This window comes from Bufo gargarizans, chromosome 1, assembly GCF_014858855.1.
Source record: "Bufo gargarizans isolate SCDJY-AF-19 chromosome 1, ASM1485885v1, whole genome shotgun sequence".
NCBI classification, from domain to species: Eukaryota; Metazoa; Chordata; class Amphibia; order Anura; family Bufonidae; genus Bufo; species Bufo gargarizans.
In genome coordinates, this window is record NC_058080.1 from 56,103,213 (window position 1) to 56,116,552 (window position 13,340).

Genomic DNA, 13,340 nt, shown 5'->3' on the forward strand with positions numbered 1-13,340 from the left:
AATACTCCAAACGCATCTGTGGAAAGGTTACTCAAACCAGTCAGGAGAAGAAAGCTAGAAAGTGCTCAAGCCTCTTATTATCCCTCTGAGCACAGTTAAGGCAATCATAAGGAGCAGGCTGTATTCAATAACCAAGTGGAAGAGGGTGATTGTGGCCCTCAAGATATCTGTAACAACTCTAAAGAAATTACAAGTTTCCCCAATAGGTGATGCTATGCCTTCAAGACTGTTTGCATTGGGAGCAAAATTGACCAAAATTCATCTTTTTGGCCAAGTGACTATGGAGAAAACCAAATACCATACACCTCTCAAAAAAACACCCATCATCCATTTTGTACTTCAAGCTCATGATCACTGGAAAAAAAACTCCTCAAGTCATTGAAAAGTAAGTTATAAGAAAATTTTCAGCCCCTAGAGATTTTTAAACCTTCACTTCACCCGAAGCAATGAGTTACACAAACAATCCAAGATTACTTTAAGATACTGACAAATTGTTGCCGTATGGGTCCAAAAATAACTTTGTTTTGCTGAATTACCCACATAGACATGGCATCTGTATGATGGTGTAGGATTGTAATGACCATCATAATAACACATGCTTACATTCTCCAGTCTGCTGAGATTTCTGGGTAGATAAGTGAGATCAATCTCAATTGACTGCAAAGACGAAGCAATATTGCTGAGTGGGGCTCGGCTTCGAAGAATATAATCTAGATTTTACCACTTAAAGATTTTTTTGCTTAAAGTTTTACTATTTTTGTATGTTATCATTTTAACAAATATGTGGATTTACCCCTCAACATCGGATGCAAGCAATTTAGAGGATTACATTGACACAGGCCTCTGAGCAATGGTTCCTACCAGTGTACTAAATGATACACAGTAAAGAGGCTTTTTAATGGCTGTGTTCACATCTGTATCAAGCCGGATTCATAGGGCCGCATAAAATCCCCAATTGACATAATGTGTAGACCATAAGGTTTCACTGACTTTTCTGCATGCTGCATTATTCTTGCCATTAAAGGTAACGAAAATCTTAAACTAATCCACAAAGAAAAATGTCTGACAAGAAACACACGCTGTATTTGAATTTTTAAATATTTTTTCCCCCTAAAAACTCTTTACGGCTTCATGGACACGGTTGTACAGTATATTGGAGCAATGTTTTCTCAATTTATAATACGACACCCACAGAAATCCATGGGTCTGTACTGTACCTCAGATTTCGTATGGAGGCATACAGTGTGGTGCTGTACATGGCCACCATATGGCAGCACATGAAACGCCTACAGTTTCCTAATACGAACCATATGGATTCTGTGTGCCTCCATTCAGTACACAACCATTGATTTCAAAAACGTGATGGACATGTGCAAGTAGAGATGAGCAAAAATTTTTAAAATTCGTTTCATGTCCAATTTGTAAAATTATTACATAAATTCAATTTGTATCCGACTTGGCCTAAAAACTGGTATATGACTCAGACTAAGACTCTTTTTTTTAATATCTTTCCGTTATCTCTTTTAAAAAAAATGTTTACCAAATTTTGCTCTTACAATGGTAATGAAGTTTTTGAAGTAAAATACATCTGCTGTAAGACTGAGTGCTACCTTACAGTAATATACAACACGTTCAATAACACAGGTATAATAATGGTGTTATTGCAGTATTGCTTTTGCTATAAAACGAAACAGTATCTTGCAATAATATACAACATGTTCAATAACAGAGGTATAATAGTGGTGTTATTGCAGTATTGCTTTTGCTATAACACTGAACGGTATCTTGAGTAATACGCAATGCATTCAATAGCACAGCTATAGTAATGGCATTATTGCAGCATTGATTTTGCTATAATACTAAAAAGTAATATACAACGCATTCAATAACACAGGTATTAGTGTGGAGCGAAGCAAAGCATTTGAAGCAGAATTTGGTCCGAAGTTTAGGAAAACTTTTTTAAAAAAACTAATCCGAATTTTCTCGCGTTTCTTGGTAACGAATCAGGTTTTCTTAAAATTGTGGCTGCATGTGTTATAAAGCAAAACTAAGTGTAGAAGAGACAAGCCCGGGAATGAAAGATCACCCATAATGCTGTGCAGCCAGCCAATCCACTGATAGCCATCCCCTGTGATGTCACAGCCCTATAAAACCCTCATCACGTGCGATCTCCGCCATTGTGCTGTGTGAGCTGAGCAGAGGGAGAGACGTGGCAAGTGCTCATGCACTTAAAATGATTAATAGAAGAATATTGGAGAGGGAGAGTGCAGGGAGAGTGCAGGGAGAGTGCAGGGAGAATGCAGGGAGAATTCAGGGAGACTGCAGGGAGACTGCAGGGAGACTTATTCTGCATCAGTTCTATTTATTTATTCCTACTTTTACTTCTTCCTACATCAGTCGTAAACTAAGATATGTAATTCAATACCAATAAGATGGAAGCCTTTATTATTCCACTGCCAGTGTGCCAATCAATACTATCCAGTCTGCACCCCTTACAGGGACCAGGTCTTAATGATGACTATCTGCATTTTTGCTGTCTTTACTTCTTCCAAATCATCCTTCAAAGTCTCCATGTTCTAGAAAAGTCAGCAAGATGCAGAGAGCTGAGGAGCTGGATGTTCCTGGTGACATATTCTGATCGATATTAGAGGATGTGGAAAAGGAGGTAAAGCAGGCGGCAGAAGAAGGGCTTCCACCTGTAGGGCAGGAGAGCGCTGGGGTTGGAGAAGTGGGTATGACAGAGCTGATTAATACTCTGTGTTTAGTGTCAAAAATTCTGCAGGACATTGGAGGCCAGAACAGCAATATTGTGCTCCCACCTAACCAGCCAAATCCCCATAGCAGCAACAACCCCTGTTTAAAGGTGCCACGCAGCCATACACAATGAAGACCGACTATACAGTGCTGTCTTCCCCAAATGAAAGGCAGCTGTGGGCCAATTGACCTCTGGTTCTTCACCGCTGTATGGCTACAACCTGCCGCAGCACGGCCTCTCCGTGTGGCTGTACCCTAAGGCAGAGTGGCCTGGGTATACCTGATTTACAGTGATTTGTGACTAATTAATTCGTTACAAATCAAATTTCTTGGTGAACTTTGGTGAAGTTGCCAAATCGAATTTTTCAAAACTTCGCTCATCTCTAATGGGTATAATAATGACCTTACTGCAGTAAAATGCATTTGCTATTAACCTGAATAATATCTTGCAGTAATAAAAAAACATGTTCAATAGCACTGGTATAATGTATTAAAAATGCCCAATTACAAATGGAGAAGTAGAAACTGTTTTTTAGAAAAAATAAGGGGGGGGGGGGGAATTCCTTAGTGTTTGCAGCAGACTGTAGGCATTTCGATTCAAGTTTGGATTCATTTGACAGAGAAACTTTTGTGAAATTCTTAACAAATGTGATTAGTTTAGAATCGATTTGCTCACCCCTGGTGTATACTATTAGGAGCCATTGATTGTCCATGGCTGGTTTGGTTGGTTATGAAATCTCTGATAAAGGGCAAACAGGCCTTTTTTTTTGTTCAGGCATCTAGATGTTCGAGAGGATTTGGAATATTACAAATCAATTTACGTTTGTTTTTAAAGTTTGTTCCATGTTATTTGAAGTATACATTTGCAGCTTTTAAGACATTTAGAAGCAGATATTTTTGTTAAGAATGTGGGACTTCTCAGATTATAGACATTGACTATAATTACTGGTATGGTTGAAGATTTCTGCTTTGAAGCCAGCAAAATTGAGGATGCAGCTCTGGAGTGTCCTACAGGCTTTAATTCAGGAGAAGTACAAGATAATGAATGCAATGTATAGACAAAGCTAGTCAACTTTTTATGTAGACTAAAGAAGATATCATACCACGAAATTCTTGTTACATTCATAGGATAAGCTAAATATTTTGTCAGTTGGGTCAAACCATCTGCAGATTGCAGAGGAAAGTTGGCCATGTATGCTTGCATACTCTGCATACTCTCCAACCTATGGCTCTCCAACTATTGCAAACTATGGCTCTATAAGATATACAAAAACAGCCTAGCGACCCAGCTTTTTTTGCATTTCCACTGAAAAAAAAAGAGACACAAACCCCACAATCTTCAGGTCTATCGTATGTTCCAGTTTATAGTTTGTTCTTGAGGTGAGGTGAGGTGAGGAAAAAACTAAAGTTAACCTGTAGGTGAACAACTGTCATGGTCTTACCTTCTCACTGTTCTCCTTCGTTTGACATGTGCTGGCGGCCATCTTGGTTTCTGGGGTTCTTGTAGCCTCCCACCCTGCGGCTCCTCCTTCCCACTGGGAGGAGCTGGATGCCTAGCTCATATATATAGAAGGTCTGTGGCTTCAGTTCCTTGCTTGGTCCCCCTGTGTGCACATGCTTCAAAGACTGCTGCTGCTTCTGGTTCCTGATCCTGGCCACGTCTGACTACCCCGTTGGTTTCCGATCCTGGCTTCGTCTGACTACCCCGTTGGTTCCTGATCCTGGCTACGTCTGACTACCCTCCTGGTTCCTGATCCTGGCTACGTCTGACTACGCAAGACCCTGCTTCAGTTTAGCCATCCGTTTGGACTTTAGCTACGGCTTGATTTTCAATAAAGCCTTCTTATTCCACCTATCTCTGTTGTACGTCTGGTTCATGGTTCCATGACATTAGGACCAAGCCATGAATTCTGACGGTACAGGGCCATCCTCGCTACCTACGCTGGTTGCCAGACTTGATCAGCAGGATCACCTGTTGGGTCGGTTCGCTGTGGCGTTACAAACCCTGCTTGAACGCACGGCTCATTTAGCTTCCGTTGCCGATGGGTCGGTTGTCGCTCCTGGGCCCGCTCCTACTGCCGCTCCGGTTGTTGCGCCAGAGTCTACCCCGACACCTGTTGCTGCACCTGCGGTGTTTCGGGGTATGACCGGTTCTGCCCCCCTTCCACAGCGCTTTGGGGGAGAGCCAACTCAGTGCCGAGGTTTCCTTAACCAGGTGGCCATTTATTTCGAGTTGCTGCCACATGCCTTTCCTACTGAGAGATCAAAGGTGGGCTTCTTGATCTCGCTGCTCTCGGACAAGGCCTTGGCCTGGGCCAGCCCTTTATGGGAGAACAACAATCCGGTGGTTGCCGAGTTTTCCGGTTTTGTTGCTTCTCTTCGGAAGGTATTCGATGTGCCGGCTCGTGCTGCCTCTGCTGCGAAGCTCCTTATGTCCATCAGACAGGGTTCACGATCCGTAGCTGAATACGCCATTGAGTTTCGTACCCTGGCAGCAGAGGTGGGCTGGAATAATGAGGCTCTGGTCGCTGCTTTCTCTCATGGTCTCTCGGATGCCTTGAAGGATGAGATTGCAGCCAAGGACCTACCAGTGGAGCTCGAGTCCCTTATTTCTTTCCTGATTTTGATTGACACCAGACTCAGGGAGAGACCTTCCTTTAAGGAGAGCCTGCGGAGGCCTTCTAACAGATTGGCGCCTACGTTTGCTGTCCCACCCGTGCCTCCCTCTCCTCCCACGCCTCCTGGGGATGACTGGTCTGGGGGTCAACCCATGCAGCTGGGGGTTGCTCGCCTGTCCGAGGGGGAGAGGGTACTCCGGAGACGCGAGGGCCGATGCATGTACTGTGGTCTCGGTGGGCATTTTCGGTTGGCATGCCCGAACCGTCCGGGAAACGCTCGCACCTGAGATCCTGTCGGGGGCAGATCTTGGGTGGAGTCTCCTCGTCCCCGGTTTCCCGTGTTGACAAACCACTGATTACTGTTGTCCTCTCCTGGGTCGGGGGCTCGGTGACGACCCAGGCGTTGGTGGACTCTGGTGCTGGTGGCTTGTTCATTGATAGTGTGTTCGCCGCCGCCAATTCCATTCCTCTGCAGCCTCGAGGTTCCCCACTGGCTCTTGAGGCGATAGACGGCAGACCCCTTCTGCCGCCACACGTGACTCAGGAGACCCTTCCAGTGGGGATGGCCATTGGTGCCGTTCACAGAGAGTCGGTCTGTCTCCAGGTTATTTCGTCTCCACACTACTCGGTGGTCTTGGGGTACCCCTGGCTCCAGAAGCATAATCCGATTTTCGATTGGAGATCGGCCGAGATCCTCTCGTGGTCACCGCAGTGTGGGGCTAGTTGCATCCATGGGCCTGTCAAGTTGCTGTGTACTTCCTCGGACTCTCTGTTGCCTCCTGAATACGAGGAGTACCGGGATGTATTCGATAAGGTGCGTGCGGTTGCCCTACCTCCGCACCGCCCATACGATTGTGCCATAGAGTTACAATCTGGTGCCGTTCCTCCTCGTGGCAAAGTCTATCCACTGTCGGTAGCGGAGAATGAGGCCATGGAGGAGTACGTGAGGGAGGCGCTTTCACGCGGACACATTCGCAAATCCTCGTCCCCGGCAGGGGCTGGATTTTTCTTTGTGAAAAAGAAGGGCGGTGAGTTGAGGCCTTGCATCGACTACAGGGGTCTCAATCGCATCACGATCAAGAACGCTTACCCGATACCCTTGATTTCCGAGCTGTTCGATCGCCTCAAAGGGGCCACGGTCTTTACCAAACTCGACCTGAGGGCGGCATATAACCTGGTAAGGATCAAGGCGGGCGATGAGTGGAAGACCGCGTTTAACACCAGGACCGGTCATTATGAATCCTTGGTTATGCCCTTTGGGTTGTGCAATGCGCCCGCAGTCTTCCAGGAATTCATCAACGATGTTTTCCGTGACCTGTTGCAGCAGTGTGTGGTGGTCTATTTGGATGACATCTTGGTATATTCTGCATCCATGGAGGCCCACATTCTGGATGTCAGACGAGTGTTGCAACGCTTACGAGAGAACAAGCTGTTCGGTAAGCTTGAGAAATGTGAATTTCACCGATCCCAGGTAACCTTCTTAGGTTACATCATTTCCGCTGAGGGGTTCTCCATGGATCCTGAGAAGGTTTCGGCTGTCTTACAGTGGCCCCAGCCCAGTGGGCTTCGTGCCCTGCAGCGCTTTTTGGGCTTCGCCAATTATTATCGGAAGTTCATCAGGGACTTTTCCATGCTAGCCAAGCCTCTCACGGATCTGACCAGGAAGGGCAGTAATCCTCAGGTCTGGCCGCTCGAGGCCATCCGAGCTTTTGAGGCTCTAAAGTCCGCCTTTGTGTCGGCTCCGATTCTGTCGCATCCCAACCCTGGGTTGCCTTTTGTCCTCGAGGTGGACGCGTCTGAGACGGGAGTAGGCGCCCTCCTGTCTCAGCGTAGAACACCAGAGGGTCCTCTGCTTCCTTGTGGGTTTTACTCCCGGAAACTGTCTTCCGCGGAGTGCAACTATCAGATTGGTGACAGGGAGTTATTGGCCATCGTGCAGGCCCTTAAAGAATGGAGGCACTTGCTCGAGGGCTCGGTGGTTCCGGTTCTCATCCTGACGGACCACAAGAATCTGACCTACCTCTCTGAGGCCAAGAGATTGACACCACGTCAGGCCAGATGGGCTCTGTTCTTGTCACGTTTTAATTACGTGGTCTCCTACCTACCCGGCTCCAAGAACATCAGAGCGGATGCCTTATCACGGCAGTACTCCGAGCTGTCCGGGGAGGAGTCGATTCCGACTACGGTCATACCCCCGAATCAGATCCTGGCTGCTATTCGCACCAGCCTGACCTCTCCTCTGGGTGAGCAGATTTTGGCGGCTCAATCTGGTGCTCCCTCTGGGAGACCCAACGGCAGATGTTTTGTGCCTGAGGAGTTGCGCACTCGGTTGTTGCGAACCTACCATAACTCCAAGGCCGCGGGGCACCCTGGAAAGAATCAGCTGTCCTGGGCGGTTTCACGTCTGTTCTGGTGGCCTTCTCTACGTTCCGACATCGCCGCATATGTAGCGGCATGCTCCGTTTGTGCCCAGAGTAAGTCCCCTCGGCACCTTCCGTTGGGCCTTTTGCAACCCATAGCCACCGGGGAGCGTCCATGGTCACACCTGGGGATGGATTTCATTGTGGACCTTCCTGCATCCCGAGGCCATACGGTCATTCTCATGATTGTGGATCGGTTTTCCAAAATGTGCCACTGTGTTCCTCTCAAGAAGTTACCCTCTGCACAAGAGTTGGCCTCGATTTTTGCCAGGGAGGTCTTCCGGTTGCACGGTTTGCCCAAGGAGATTGTGTCGGATCGGGGGAGTCAGTTTGTGTCCAGGTTCTGGCGCGCCTTTTGCTCCCAGTTGGGGATTCATCTCTCTTTCTCCTCGGCCTACCACCCTCAGTCCAATGGGGCCGCAGAACGATCCAATCAGGCCTTGGAGCAATTCCTTCGTTGCTATGTCTCCGATCACCAAGACAATTGGGTTGACCTCCTGCCTTGGGCTGAGTTTGCCAGGAACACGGCGGTGAACTCTTCCTCTGGGACGTCTCCCTTCATGGCCAATTATGGGTTCCAACCTGCCGTGTTACCGGAGGTATTCTCTCCCCAGGATACTCCGGCTGTGGAGGATCACCTTTCCGTCCTACGTACTTCTTGGGTACAGATCCAGAGGTCCCTTGAGGTCTCTGCGCAACGCCAGAGACTCCAGGCTAATCGCAGACGAGCGCCCGCTCCTTCCTACCAGGTCGGAGACCGTGTATGGTTGTCCACCCGCAACCTCAACCTTCGAGTGCCCACTCCCAAGCTGGCGCCTCGCTTTGTTGGTCCCTTCCGAGTGCTTCACAGGGTAAACCCGGTAGCCTATGCCCTTGCGCTTCCTCCTGGCATGCGGATCTCCAACGTGTTTCATGTCTCCCTGTTGAAGCCATTGGTGTGTAATCGTTTCACTTCCTCGGTTCCTCGGCCCCGTCCGGTCCAAGTGGGCAATCGTGAGGAATATGAGGTGAGCAATATCCTGGACTCACGCCTGGTCCGCGGTCGGTTGCAGTTTTTGGTCCATTGGCGTGGTTATGGTCCAGAGGAGCGTTCCTGGGTTCCCTCCACAGATGTCCATGCTCCTGCGTTGCTCCGAGCCTTCCACGCACGCTTCCCTCTGAAACCGTTCTTTACTCCGCGGAGGAGGGGCCCTTGAGGGGGAGGTACTGTCATGGTCTTACCTTCTCACTGTTCTCCTTCGTTTGACATGTGCTGGCGGCCATCTTGGTTTCTGGGGTTCTTGTAGCCTCCCACCCTGCGGCTCCTCCTTCCCACTGGGAGGAGCTGGATGCCTAGCTCATATATATAGAAGGTCTGTGGCTTCAGTTCCTTGCTTGGTCCCCCTGTGTGCACATGCTTCAAAGACTGCTGCTGCTTCTGGTTCCTGATCCTGGCCACGTCTGACTACCCCGTTGGTTTCCGATCCTGGCTTCGTCTGACTACCCCGTTGGTTCCTGATCCTGGCTACGTCTGACTACCCTCCTGGTTCCTGATCCTGGCTACGTCTGACTACGCAAGACCCTGCTTCAGTTTAGCCATCCGTTTGGACTTTAGCTACGGCTTGATTTTCAATAAAGCCTTCTTATTCCACCTATCTCTGTTGTACGTCTGGTTCATGGTTCCATGACAACAACCCCTTAAAAAATGACATATAATTTAAGCAGATTTTTATTATAAAGAATATTTTCTTTAAATCTTGACATGCTTCACACTGGAAACCAGGGCAGTCACAGCAGGCTGAAGCTTCTTGTTTTCTGCAACACTTATCAGCTTTACTGTATCGACTTTGGCAGTATGAGCAGTGTCATCTCATTGCCATTAGAGGGTGAGGGAGTTAATTACAACTGGAGGCCTAGATAATGCAGGCTATACACTATATACACTCACATACACTGCGTCCTGTCTCTGTTACTCATTGGGGGAGGGATTATACTCCATTACTGCCCAGAGACTGTGATAATCTATGAAATTTGCAACCTATAGCCTACTAAGCTGTCTATATAAAAAGGATGTGTGTACCTTCATAATGCCTGTCCCCCTTCATCAGGGAAATTTTTAAGACTAGAAAACAAGTTAAATGCATAAAATACCAAAAATAAAAAATAACAATAATGCATTGATCCAAATTTTTAAAACAGTACAAACACAATTTTACTCTTCTACAGAAATATCTAATGAATGACACTAAAATAATACACATAGGCTATTTGCTTTAAGGCCACTCATTCTGGCTGCACCCCTACATATGTACTCTTTTATGAGAAAATATTAACCTTCTAAAAGGTATTTCTTCATTGTGGCGGACCATTTAATTTCCCGTTAAGTTTTAAGTGAGGCATAGCTGGAGACTCAGCATTTTCCACTAGTTCATCACAAGGTGGATTTTTCCTTTAAATAAGCCACTGGTTATTTGATTTGTACAGGGAGAAACCTGAGAAGCGGCCTAATATTTGCTGAATCAACAAGCGCTTATTAATGGCAATAGCGAGGGGGAGAAATTTCACTTCTTGCCATTCAGCAATGCCTGTTATAGTCTTGTAAATGGAAGTCAGACATAACTTACAATGTGTTTTTAGGGCTTTGTGAGGGCTGTCATAGAAACCCCTTTCACAATGCGGAGTCACACAAAGTGCTCTGTTTTCCCTCCTGATCACTTTTTTTAGTCTTTTCTAAACATTTCCTCTTTTTATGTTTTACTTTAAAATAGATCATTGTATTTTTGGCATATTTTTCTCTTTGTATAGACTCCCCCCACCCCACTTGTATGACCACTGGGGAAGAAGATTCCATCATATTAAAGCCCTCAACAATGCAGATATTCTGCTATGTTAACATCAAACCAAGAAGAAATTTAGGGGTTCATTTATGAAACAGAAATATACGTATATTAGGCATATTTCTAGCGCAGGAACTTTGCGCCGCAATCTGCTTCTTTTCCCTGCTTGCTCCGGGTCTAAAAAAAGTGGGTGTAGCGTGGGCGGGGACGGGATGGGAGGCCCGTCTCGTTTAAAATGTTCTACTCCTGTTTTAGGCGTAGAAAATGGTCTAAATGTAAGACAAATAGGAAACCGTCTTATATTTAGAAGCAGGTGGATCCTCAAAGTTATATAGAGGCCGACGCCTCTACATAACTCTGGCGGATCCACTGCCAGTGCAGGACCTTATTAAGACCAGTGTCTAATAAATGTGCCCCTTAGTTTCTTCTAACCATAAATGACCAAGTGGACATTAAACTGTGGAAGTAATTGACATTATCCACCCCTAAATTGTCAGTGAATGAATCTATGGATAAGGGCTCATTCAGACAGACGTATGAGTTAAAATGAATTGCGGACCCAATTCATTTTAATGGGGCCGCAAAAGATGCGGACAGCACACGGTGTGCTGTCCGCATTCGTGGTTCCGTTCCGCGGCTCCACGGAAAAGATAGAACATGTCCTATTCTTGTCCGCAATTGCGGAAAATAATAGGTATTTTTTATTATGGTTGCGGCCCTAACTGTACAAAACAGATGCTACAGCTATCACTCATAGCTCCTCCCCTCTGCTCTGAGTGACAGCTGTAGCGTCCAACCAGGACACCACTACAGCTGTGACTCATATCAGAGGGGAGGAGCTGTAAAGGAGCAGCACTTTCCTGTAAAGCTCTGCCTCCCTGGCACTTGTAGGAGCAGAATCTGGCAGAATAAAAATTCATAGTCATACTACTTCTGATAATAGAAGCTCCATAAACTGTATGTTTGTACCGCTGTCCCTAGTCCCTACTTAGTGCTGTCACCAGTTTTGCGTAATCAAAACTGCTGACAGAATCACTTTAAACTGTCCAGGATTAGAACATAGCTGCTGTCTTCCACAGACGGTGTTCCTCCTTTCCCAGGTTGTGTGTGGTATCGCACCCAAGCCCCATTCATTTCAATAGAGCTTATTATCTACAATACCAGACACAACCCATGGGCAGGGGCGGGGCTGTTTCTGGAAAAAAAAAAAAGTAGCCATGTTGTAAACATTAAACCTGAACAGCCACTTTAATTAATGAAGATAACATTAAAAAAAATAATTTTGTATTGCCATCTGGTTTTATTTCGGTCTTATCCCAGACCCATTTCCATGCTGTATACAGTAGCAGAGATCACTGTATCTAGATATCTGGGTATGTTTGGTAAGTTTTGTTATTGCTGCTTCTGCTCAATTCTAACCGAGCCATGGAACATTACCCAACAGAGGTCAACAGCTTCCTGCAGAACATTCCACATACTGGTGGTCTGTTTGTATTTCAGCAAATGATGATAAATTTGTAGCGTAGAATATTGCTTAATGATCCATGATAGACTGGAGTAAAGAACGCAGACTTAATTACATTAACAATCCTTAAAACGCCCCCATCCCCCGTTACATTCCTAAATTGTCACCACTGGAGTAAATATCTATCAGAGATATATTGTCCGTCTTCGGTGGGCGAGACAACCTCTAATGTACACAGATACAGGGCATGTCATGTAAACAGGAGGCTGAGTGACAACCTGTGGACGAGTTGCTATAAGTAAAGAGATGAAAGGGAGACAAGCTGAGAAAAAGTAACTGTTGAAATATTCCTCTTCCATGTAATTGAGGTCTTTCAGCTGTGATACGAGGCATGAGGTGTTTAGCAGAAGATGGATGAGCTATGAGAATGAACAGGAAAAGGCAAAGTATAAACTACAGTTTATAGAGGTCGAAGAATGTCCAAATATCCCTTCTCAGCCGTTCATCTGTTAAATATGGGTCGTAATTGGTTTTGTGAATAGGAGCTGTAGTACTAGGCTCAGCTACACCATATGTAGGGCATTGTGTATGTTCTGGTTGGGAGGTTCCCATACAAATAATACAATATACCTACATGATATACACCAAGGGCAGACTGACTATATACCTTACAGGGAAATTTCCCAGTGGGTCAAGACCCAGGGGGGTGCCCGAGTCCTCCTCATGGCCGTTGGCTGGGTACTTAATGATCTGATGCTGTCAAGCATTAACTGATGCTAGGCACATTAGGTACTTATGTACCTGGCCAGTTGCCAGGTGCCCTCCGGAATCCAACTGTATCACCTTTCGCAATATTTTACGCTGCACTGTGGCATTTGGTTGTGCTGGGACGGTATTTTGTGCTGCACTATGGTATTCCTGGCCCTGCTTGCTTCTGTTGTCCCTGGCTACTTGTGGCTTGTACTGGCCCCACCTTCTTTCAATTTGAACCTGCCTACAACATGGGACCACTTTTAGTTTTTTTTTTCCAGTGCCACTTTAAAGGGGTTCTCCAGGAATTAAGAAAATGAAAATACTTAAATATTACTTTATTATAAATATATTCTCAAATACCTTTCATTATTTATAATGGCTCGTTTGGTTTAGGGAACAATCATCAGTGGGAAAAAATGGCCGCTGTCCCATTAGTTCACACAAAACCTGTCCTAAGCACACAGCAGGACAAGTTACTTCACAGCACTGAGGTAAAGATCTGCCTCATCCTCCT